Genomic DNA, 11,285 nt, shown 5'->3' with positions numbered 1-11,285 from the left:
CCAATGGGCCATTCTACCATGGGTCTCTTCCATTTCCGGTGATAAGCAAATTCATCCATTGCGTTGTCTTCAACAAGGTAATCCACATCATCCAAGTCCGAGTATGCCATTCTAGTGACCCTCTCCAAACGATCGTTGTGAATTGCCTTAGGCTGGTATGAAGAATTTCAATGATCTCTGAATCAAAAGTAATTCTTTTTGCCACTTAAGATAATAATCTACGAATCACCCTACTCCAGGATGTTTCGTCGTGGTATCATGGCAACTCAACTCCTCGCTACGTTGACAATCGTTTACCACCTTCTTAGGTGTGCAATTGTTGTCTACCTCTTGAACCTTCGTCATCCGTTTCTTTCCACTCCTCTTGATGTGTATCTCGTGTCTCAACCCGAGAGATGGTTCTATGTCTCATTCCGTGAGTTAATCCTGAGTTGTTCGATCTTCGAGGAGATCGACCCTTCTAGAGTCTCCTTCTCTCCAGGTCATGTTGGCAGGATTTCTCAGAGCAAGACTTCAAGACAATAATGGTGATCGAATCAACGTTCCTATGAAGTGCAACCTGGATCGTGAAGATTATACTAGTTTGCGTTCCCCCTTCACCTTACCCTACGCTTGAATCTCGGGACGAGATTTTTGTTTAGTGGGGGTGAGCTGTCACAGCCCTAGAATTTGTTTGTCATTAGTTGCATTAAGGCATTCATGCATCATGTTTAAAGTTCATGAAACTTGAAATGGGGATGTTCAAACCCTAGCACATAATAATTTTAACTAGGTTCAATTCAAATATTTTCAAAGAACCCAAAGTGGTTTGCAAAAATGTTCAAGATTAGTGGAAAAGGGTAAAAACCATTTCCAGAGATGATGGATATTTTTCCAAGACATTTTTGGATTTTTGGAGTAAACCATATTGTATTTGACTTTGGGCATTTAAATACTATAAATAATTTAAATGTTCAAATAAATGTTGGAAATTGTTAAGGGTCACTGAAATAATTCAGAAAGCACCCATAACTGTTTCCAGGATTTTATTATATGATTTGATATTTTAAATCAAATCAAAAACAAATTGCAGAAAATAGCAATAGAAAACAGGAGAGAGAGAGAGTACTTACTTGGCGCTCACCTGGCAGCCCAGCCGGCCCAGCTCCTGTGCGGCCCAGCCCGCCACTGCTACTCCCCCCCCCCTGTCGTCTTCCTCTGCCAGTAGGCAGAGGCGAGGCGTGGCGCGCGCCCGAGAGCTCCGGCCACCTCCTGCTTACCTGCTCGCCGCTGGAGGCACTCGAGGGAGCCACGCACTCCCCCTCGTCCCCTGCACCTCTCCTCTCTTCCCCTGGACCCCATCCCCTCCTCTGCTCCCCTCTCGCACACCACCGAGCGGAGCTCGCCGTCATCGTCGCTGTACCCGTGGCCACCGGCCACCCCTAGCCTCGCTGATGCGCTCAAAGGCTCCGCCTCGACCCCCTCCTTCCTCCCCACCGATCCACGGCCCTCCGGAAGCCCTGCAACGCCGCCACCATCACCGTTCCCGTCGCCGGCCACCGAAGCTCACCGCCGTCGATTCGCGACGTCTGGCGCGTCCCCGAGCCCACTGAGCCACCCTGCTGCCTCCCTGTGAGCTTACCATCGTTTCCCCTCACCTCTCTCTCTCGCGCGCGCCCTGTAGCCGCCGCCCCACGAGCACCCGAAGCCGCCGTCCGCCATGGCCGGCGAGCTCCGTGCCCCGAGCACCTCTACCTCGCATAGCAGCTCCGACATGCTCCTGCCGCCCTTTAGGTGCTGCCTAGCACCTCCGTTCACCCACCTATGAGCTGCAGCACCGCGCCCGCACTTAGCCGAGCTCCGGCCGCCGCGGAAGTGGACGCCGCCGTCGATCTGAGTCGTCTGCGGCAACCCCACTAGCACCAGAGGACGCAGACGAGGCTCGGGGTTCCAACGGTGCCATCCGCGCCTCGATCCGTGGCCTATGCTGCGATTCCGCGCATCGCCGCCGTCTCGGGCCTCGCCGGCGTCATGTCGCCGGTGGATTAGCCCCGGTTGACCAGGGATTTGACCCCCCTGGGTCACTGACGTGTGGGCCCGTCCCCTGCTAACTCTTGGTTAAGTTAATAACTAATTTTAATTAAGACACTGACTCACTGACATGCGGGCCCCGCCTGGCTAACCAAGTTAGTTAGGGTTAATTTAATTAGGTTAGTTAGTCCAGACACTGACACGCAGGGCCCACAGGTCAGTTTGACCTGGACGGCGCCCGTTGACCTGCTGACGTCACGGTGACGCACTGCTGACGCAGTAAATGTTTTCTGGAATTTAAATAAATCTTAAATGATTTATTATTTTCAGAAAATGCCCTAAACTTCAATAAATCATAGAAATTCAACCGTAACTCCAAATCAAATAATTTATATATGATAAATTATCAGAAAAATTCAAGGAATCCATCTGTACCATTTTCATGCATGTTAGAACAACTTATAGCTGCTGTTTAGCACAAATCAATTAAATGGCATTTGAATAATCACATATGGAGTTTGAATTTGAATCTTGTATTGAAACCAACTTCATTTAAATCATAGCTAGCTGCATTAGCTCAAACCACAGCATATTGCCATGTCACACTCATGCATCATATTGTTGCATTGCATTGATTGTGTTCTTTCTGTGTTGCCGGTATTTGTCCCCTCTCGATAGACGTGATACCGATGATGTGATCGTTGACATTGATGAAGACTCAATGTTATCTTCAGAAGTGCCAGGCAAGCAAAACCCCCTTGTTCATTCCGATACAATCCTACTCTCTCGCTCCTGCTCTCTTTTAATGCATTAGGGCAACAACGATTCATCTGTTACTTGCTGCGGTAGCTGAACCCCTTTATCCTCTGCATGACCTGTCATTCCATAGTAAATAGATGAAACCCACTAGCATGAGTAGGAGTTGTTTGAGCCCTGATGTGCCTACTCATTTATGTTTGTTTGTCATGCCTGCTACTGCTTAGAGTTGAGTCGGGTCTGATTCATCGGGGATGAATCGGAGGCGTGTGAACCTGTCCCACCGTGTGTGAGCTAAGTGTGTGAATACGATTTGGTAAAGGTAGCGGTGAGAGGCCATGTAGGAGTACATGGTGGGTTGTCTCATTGCAGCCGTCCTCAGGAACTGAGTTCTGTGTTTGTGATCCATGATTCAGCTACTACCACGCATTAGGCCCGAAACCAATGGACCCTCTCGGCTTCTTAATCACCCTTGTCCTCTGTCCAGGAGTTGCAAGTAGTTTCTGGTGTTTGTAGTATGCTGGAGGCCGTGCGCAGCGCTGACCGTAGGGGTGGGCTGTGATGCGGTAGGCACGTGGCACGGTGTATCGGGCGCCCGTTTGGTGTCTCGGGAACCCTGTTCACATCGTTTGGGGCTGTGAGCGAAACTCCGGCCGGATCTCCTCATGGATGGAACCCGAATAGGCGATAAACCTGGACTAGAGACTTGAGTGTTTAGGTAGGCCGTGGCTGACACCCACGTTGGGCTTCCGCTTGAAGGTTGCCGAGTACATGTCGTGTAAACGGCGGTAAGTGGTGAGAGCGTGTGTGAAGAAGTACACCCCTGCAGGGTTAATATGATCTATTCGAATAGCCGTGTCCGCGGAAAAGGACTTCTGGGTTGCTTATATCAGTTCATAGACAAGTGAAAGTGGATACTCTAAAATACGCAAGATAAGCGTGAGTGCTATGGATGGCGTTCTCGTAGGGAGACGGGAGCGGATCCATAGTGGTGTATTGATATGGTGAATATGTGGACTCGTGTGCGCCACCTCAAAAGAGTTACTTGCAGTCATAGTTCAGGATAGCCACCGAGTCAAAGCTGGCTTGCTGCAGTTAAACCCCACCATCCCTTTGTTGATAATGATGCATATGTAGTTAGTTCTGATGTAAGTCTTGCTGGGTACATTTGTACTCACGTTTGCCTATTTTATGTTTTGCAGAGAGACTTCGGTCTCACTAGTAGTTTCGCGTGGACTTCGACGTTTAGCTTGTTACCTCAGCTACGATCTTGTGCCCCGGCAGGATCTGGTAGATAGTCAGGCTTCTCAGCCTTTTTCAGTTATAGATGTCTGTACCCAGACATGATAGCTTCCGCTTGTGCTTTGATTTGTATGCTCTGAATGTTGGGTCATGAGACCCCTGTTTGTAATATATCGCTCCTCGGAGCCTATTGATAAATACTTGAGTCGTAGAGTCATGTTGTGATGCCATGTTGTGTTTGCACATATCGAGCATATTGTGTGTATGTTACTGAAATGCTTGGTATGTGTGGGATCTGACTATCTAGTTGTTTATCCTTAGTAGCCTCTCTTACCGGGAAATGTCTCCTAGTGTTTCCACCGAGCCATGGTAGCTTGCTACTGCTCCGGAACACTTAGGCTGGCCGGCATGTGTCCTTCTTCGTTCCTGTGTCTGTCCCTTCGGGGAAATGTCACGCGATGAATACCGGAGTCCTGTTAGCCCGCTACAGCCCGGTTCACCGGACTCCTGCTAGCCCAGTGCTACAGCCTGGATTCACTCGCTGATGACCGACACGTTCAATGCTGGGTCATGGATGCCTGTCCCTGTAAGTCTGTGCCACTTTGGGTTTACGACTAGCCATGTCAGCCCGGGCTCCTTATCATATGGATGCTAGCGACACTGTCATATACGTGTGCCAAAAGGCGCAAACGGTCCCGGGCAAAGGTAAGGCGACACCCGTGGGAATACCGTGCGTGAGGCCGCAAAGTGATATGAGGTGTTACATGCTAGATCGATGTGGCATTGAGTCGGGGTCCTGACAAAGGTCGCCTTCCTCAAGGCTTCGGGCATGAACCTTGCGGCTATGGTAGCGGCGCAAGGCTTGCTGGTAGCGTGCTGCTTTCACAGCTTCCCGAAGACGATCTTCCTCAAGGAGCATTGCGTCATCTTGCCGCAGTTGCTCTTGCTGAAGCTCATCATAAGTGAGCACTCGAGGTGACCCGTATATGAGTTCAGTGGGGAGAACTTCTTCTTCCCCGTATACCAGGGCAAAAGGTGTCTGGCCGGTGGCTCGATTTGGCGTCATCCTGATCGACCAAAGAACCGTCGGCAACTCATCAATCCAGCGCCTTCCACTCTGGTGCAGCCTGTCAAAGGTCTTGGTCCTTAAGCCTCGCAGTACTTCAGCGTTTGCCCTCTCAGCTTGACCATTGCTTCGTGGGTGAGCAACGGAAGCGAAACAGACTTTGCTGCCGAGGTCTTGGATATATTGCATGAAGGTGCGGCTTGTGAACCGCGTGCCGTTGTCGGTGATGACCCTGTTGGGTACACCAAAACGGCACACTCCCTTGAAGAACTTGACGGCCGACTGAGTTGTGACCTTCCTCACTGCCTCCACCTCCGGCCACTTTGTGAACTTGTCGATTGCAATGTATAAGTACTCAAAGCCCCCGACAGCGTGGGGAAAGGGCCCAGTATGTCGAGCCCCCAGACCGAGAAGGGCCAGGAGAGAGGAATGGTTTGAAGGGATTGAGCTGGCTGATGAAGCTTCTTTGAATGGAACTGACACGCTTCACACCTGGTGACTAGTGTCGTCGCATCCTGGAGGGCGGTGGGCCAGAAGAAACCTTGCCAAAAGGCCTTGCCGGAAAGGGCCCTTGACCCGATGTGGGATCCACATATGCCTCCGTGTATCTCCGCCAACAGCTCCAGTCCTTCCTCCCGAGGGATACACTTCAATTTCACACCGTTCAGCCTCTTTCTATACAGGACGTCATCGACGAACTGGTACATGGTAGAGCGACGGGCTACTTTTTCCGCTTCTTCCTGCTCTTCAGGAAGTTCCCCTGTTTGGAGGTATCGGACGGTATGCTGTTCCCACGCTGGAGCCTGGGGCTCGACGGCGAGGACTAAAGGCATTTCCTCCGCTATAGGAGCGGCTGTCTCGACGACAAGAGCTGGACGCTCCGCCGGAGCTAGCCGTCCCGTGGCGGGCTCAGTGTCCCCGGCAACATCCTTGCCGGCGGCTCCGGGGAGCTCGGCGGGAAAGTACTTGCCGGGTCCTGATTTCCTCCTCTTGTTCTGCTCTGTTGATGGATCAACGGATGCCTGAGTTAGCTGGAGCACAAAGGTACCTAGTTCCACAGGTAGCTTGAGGGCAGCGCATTTTGACAGGTAATCGGTGATATCATTCTCCGCTCGGGGAACGTATTCAGCCTGTATACCGTCGAAACGCTCTTCCAGCTTTCTCACTTCATCGACGTAGGCCTTCATCAACGGGCTCTGATAGTCCTTGTTGACTTGCTTGACGACGAGCTGTGAGTCGCCTCTGACGATGAGCTTCTTGATTTCGAGGTCCACCAGACCGGCAAGCAGCCCCTCGTACTCTGCCGTATTGTTTGTTGACACCTCCCTGGGGAAGTGCATCTGGATCACGTACTTGAGGTGCTCTTTGGTGGGCGCGACAAGCAGTACGCCAGCCCCGGCGCCGTGTAAGGAGAAAGCCCCATCAAAGTACATGATCCAACTGCAACTTGCCTCCTTGCCGAGGAGAGAAGTCTCTTGGGCTTCTTCGTCAGGCGTTGCGGTCCATTCTGTAATGAACTCCTCCAGGACTCGGCTCAAAATCGTCGAAGTACTTTCAAACTTGAGGCCAAAGCTAGACAGCTCTAGTGCCCATTCCACAATTCTTCCCGTTGCATCTGGATTGTGAAATATCCGTTGCAGAGGGAGGCAAGTGAAGACAATGATCTCGTGTGCCTAGAAGTAGTGACGCAGCTTCCTCGAGGCCATAAGAAGGCCGAAGAGCAGTTTCTGCACGCCGGAGTACCTTGATCTAGCCCCCTGCAGAAGGGAACTAACAAAGTAGACCGGGTGCTGCATCATTTTCTTCTTCGGCGGCACTTCGACTGGCTGTGTCGTCTCTGCATTGGTGGTGTCGGGCTCTGTCGCTGCCATTACCTCGTCGTCAACCTCTCTCTGCGCCACTAGTGCGGCGCTGACCACCTGGTTCATTGCCGCCAGGTATAGCAGCAACGGCTCCTGTGGCCTAGGCGCAACTAGTATTGGCGCGGAGGAGAGGTACTTCTTCAACTCTTGCAATGCTGCTTCGGCCTCTGGCGTCCACTCCATCAGGCCCGCCTTTTTCAGGATCTTGAAAAAGGGAAGGGCGTGCTTGGCAGACTTGGAAATGAATCTGCCCATTGCGGCGATGCAACCAGCAAGCCGACGCACATCCTTGATTCGCTTGGGTGCTTCAATCTGCTCTATAGCTTTGATCTTGTCCGGATTGGCCTCTATCCCACGCTGTGACACAAAGAACCCGAGAAGCTTGCCGGACGGGACGCCAAAGACGCACTTCTCAGGGTTCAGCTTGAGATTGATCTTGTGCAGGTTTGCAAATGTTTCTTGCAAATCCGGTATGAGGGTTGCCCTGTCCTTCGTTTTGACCACTATGTCATCCATATAAGCTTCCATATTTCTGTGGAGCTGGGGTTCAAAACCAATCTAGACCACCCTTGCAAACGTCGAACCAGCACTCTTCAGCCCGAAAGGCATCCGTATGAAACAATACGTACCACATGGGGTGACGAATGTTGTTTTCTCTTCGTCTTCTCTTGTCATGAAGATCTGGTGGTAGCCGGAGTAGGCATCGAGGAATGACAACAGATCACACCCAGCTGTGGAGTCAACAATCTGGTCGATGTGCGGCAACGGGAAGGGGTCCTTAGGACAAGCCTTATTGATATCTGTGTAATCAATACACAACCTCCACTTCCCATTAGCCTTGCACACTATGACCAGATTGGCCAACCACGTTGGATGGAGCACTCCTCTTACCAAACCCGCCGCTTCTAGTTTCCGAATCTCCTCTGTGATGAACTCTTGTCGTTCCAAAGCTTGCTTTCTGACCGTCTGCTTGACGGGCCACGCATGAGGACAAACAACAAGGTGGTGCTCAATCACCTCCCTGGGAATGCCGGGGATGTCGGAAGCTTGCCATGCAAACACATCGACATTCGCCCGCAGGAAGGTGACAAGCGCGTCTTCCTATTTGTCGTCAAGTGTGGAGCTTATGGTGAAAGCCCCTCCTGTGCCGTCCTCATTGACAGAAACCTTCTTGGTTCCCGGCGGTATGGCCCTGGGCTTCTTGTTTCCGCCGGTGGAGCTCTCTGGCACGTCCTCGACGGGAGCGCTACACTCCGAAGAGGTGTGCTTGCCGGAGTGGGTGTCCGAGGCCTCACCAGTCTTCTTCTTCTTCTTCCCTCCCGGGGACCCAGTGGCAGGAGCAAGTACCCTAGTGGCGGCAGCTGCTGCAACCGCTTGCTGGTATAGTTGGTCAGCGCAAATCAGCGCATCTTTCTTATCGGAGGGGATGGTGATGATTGTCACAGGTCCTGGCATCTTCAGGGTGTTGTAGGCGTAGTGTGACGCCGCCATGAACTTGGCCAGCGCTGGGCGGCCAAGGATCCCGTTGTAGGGCATGGGGATCTTGGCAACATCGAACACGATCCTCTGCGTCCTGTAGTTCAGATCGCTTCCAAAAGTCACGGGTAGCGTGACCTTTCCCTTAGGTTGGCTTCTTCCCGGGTTGACCCCCTGAAACGTGCCTGTCTCCTCAAGGTCTCCATCAGGAATCTACAATTTCTCGATCACGACAGGCGAGATCAAGTTCAGACCGGCCCCGCCATCGACTAGTATCTTTGTCACCTTGAGGTTGTGTATTGTTGGTGAAACCAACAATGGCAAGCACCCGACCGCAGTAGTGCGATCAGGGTGATCCTCAGTGTCAAAAATGATAGGTGTGCTGGACCACTTCAGCGGCCATTGGGCATCAAACGACGGCTCTGCCGCTGTAATCTCTCGCGCCCACTGTTTAAGCTGTCGGTGAGAAGTATGCCGCAAGGCGCCACTGTTGATGCACATGGCCTCTGTAGCTTTCTGAAACTCTTGGTCGTCGGATTCGTCGTCCTCTTCATGATCATCGTCTTCTGGCTTTTTGTCACGGCCCCGGGCGGGCCTCTCCTGTTGTTTATCTTTGCCGCGACGGCCCTCCTGGCCGTCGCGCTTCTTGCCGGACCCCTCAGCATCATCTTGGCCCTTCTCCTTGTCCCACCTCTCATATTTAGCCCTCTGCTTCTCAGCGAGGACCTCAACCTGTCGGCAGTCTTGGAGAGCATGGCCTTTGGTGCGATGGATCTTGCAGTATCGCTTGTTGGAGTTCCCTGGCTTCTCGGCAACCGCCAAGGCCCGGCAGGCGACACATCCGGCAATTTCCTTGCCGGGGTCATCTACCTTGGTTTTCTTGGTGGAGCCGGTGTCACCAGATCCCTCGATGGCAAGCACGGCATTACCTTTGTGCTTCCTGTTGCGGCGCCAGCCCTTCTTTGCCGGGGTGGCAGTATCTTCATCTGAGGAGTCGATTTCCACGCCGGCGTCTTCGCCGGGGTACTTCCTTCCCTCTTCAGCCCGGGCACATTTGTCAACAAGAACATAGAGTTCTGCTACATCTTTCACCTTGTTCATTGCCAGCTCTTCGCGCATCTTGCGGTTACGCATGTTCTGATGGAACGCGCTGACGATGGCGGCAGGGTGAACATCAGGTATATTTTACTGTATCCGGCTGAACCTCTGTATATACTTGTGGAGACTCTCGCCTCCCTTCTTGGGAATGACGTGCAAGTCGCTCGCTTGGCCATGGGCTTGGTGGCCTCCAGTAAAGGCGCCCACAAACTCATGGCACAAATCCGACCAGGAGAAAATAGAGTCTACTGGCAAGTGCATCAACCATGACATGGCGTTGGGTTTAAGAGCCAATGGAAAGTAATTCGCAAGCACCTTATCGTCGCGGGCTCCGGCAGCTTGCATCGCAATGGTGTAGATGCTAAGGAACTCGGACGGGTGGGTCTTGCCGCTGTACTTTTCGCCCATGTCAGGTTTGAAGGTGCGGTGAGTGGGCCACTGGAACTGCCGCGGCTCACGGGTAAAAGCCGGACAGCCTACCTCGTAAGGTAGGCCTCCAGGGCTCTCCGGTGCCGGGTGGTCCACAACAGGCCCTGCTCGCCTATCTGACTGGTGGCACGCTCCGCGCCGGTGCTCGATAGTGGTTCGAGCATCTTCATGTTCTCGTTCCCGAAGGACTTGGCGCTGATCACAGTGGGTCCACGGGTCGGACGATGCTATGGAGATTTCGTCACCCGCAACGTCGCGATGGGCTGGCGTCCGTGGTACAGGGTGAGGAGGAGGCGAGTGCACCATGGTCGTGGCGCCACCGGCTTTCCTGCCACTGGTGCGTGGGACTCCGTCAGAGCATCGACCCGGGGGCTCCACCGGACTCGGTTCGTCTTTGTTGGCCACTGCAACAAGGCTTCGGATAGTGGCTCTCCATTCGTCAAGTTTCCCCGTAGTGGGAGGAAAATCGAGGAGCAACTACACGTGCGCCAGGGCTTCTGCTGGCGTCGGTGGCAGCGAAACCTGCACGGATCGCGACACGCTTCGACTTCTGACCATGTCAGAAGGAGCTCTATCACGACCCCGCGGTCGCATGCCATCTTCACCAGCGCCTCGGCGAGCAGGCAGGTCTTCTACCTCCCGGGAGTGGCGCTTGGGGCTCTTCCCGTGGCGACGCCCGGGGTCTTCGGCGTGATTGCGCCATTCGTCGTGTGCCGCTTGAGAGGAGCGCACCGTCGGCGACGGCCTGGGAGTCTTGGAGGCCCTCGCATCGCCTTCGGGCGGGGCGGTAGCGATCTTGGAAGGCCTCGCGCCACCCGCGGAGGGCCTGGCTCCGTCTTCGGATTTGGTGGCATGTGGCCCATTACCAGGCGCACGAACATCGCCGCCTCCCAAACTCCGGCTACTGGGACGGTGTTGGTGTTTGCGAACGGCGCCTCAGGTCCTTTCTGGGACCGGTCCACTGCTCGCCCGCGTCGGGACGGGATGTCCGGCTTCCGACGGGCCAACCGCCACCGTCATATTATTCTTGGGCACCATGACGAGGAAGAAGCGTCGAACTAACTGCTAAAGCCGATTCTCACAACCGCGCCCCCTACCTGGCGCGCCAAAGATGTCGGTGGGGATGACACCTATGGGATCACAAGAATCCCTACTACGGTTGCGGGGCACGGGGTCGTGAGAAGAGCGGATCAAACAGATAGCACACGGTTCGTTTATCCAGGTTCGGGCCGCGGGGATGCGTAAAACCCTACTCCTACTTTGGTGGATTGTATATCAGTGTTCTTGATCTAGCTATGTGGCGTGAGGAGCTCCAAAAAGCCGAATCCTCCTCCTGGTCGCCTCGG

This window comes from Triticum aestivum, chromosome 6A (assembly GCF_018294505.1).
Source record: "Triticum aestivum cultivar Chinese Spring chromosome 6A, IWGSC CS RefSeq v2.1, whole genome shotgun sequence".
In the NCBI taxonomy this organism is placed as follows: Eukaryota; Viridiplantae; Streptophyta; class Magnoliopsida; order Poales; family Poaceae; genus Triticum; species Triticum aestivum.
The sequence above is the reverse complement of the archived record's forward strand: the minus strand, read 5'-3'. Positions refer to the sequence as shown.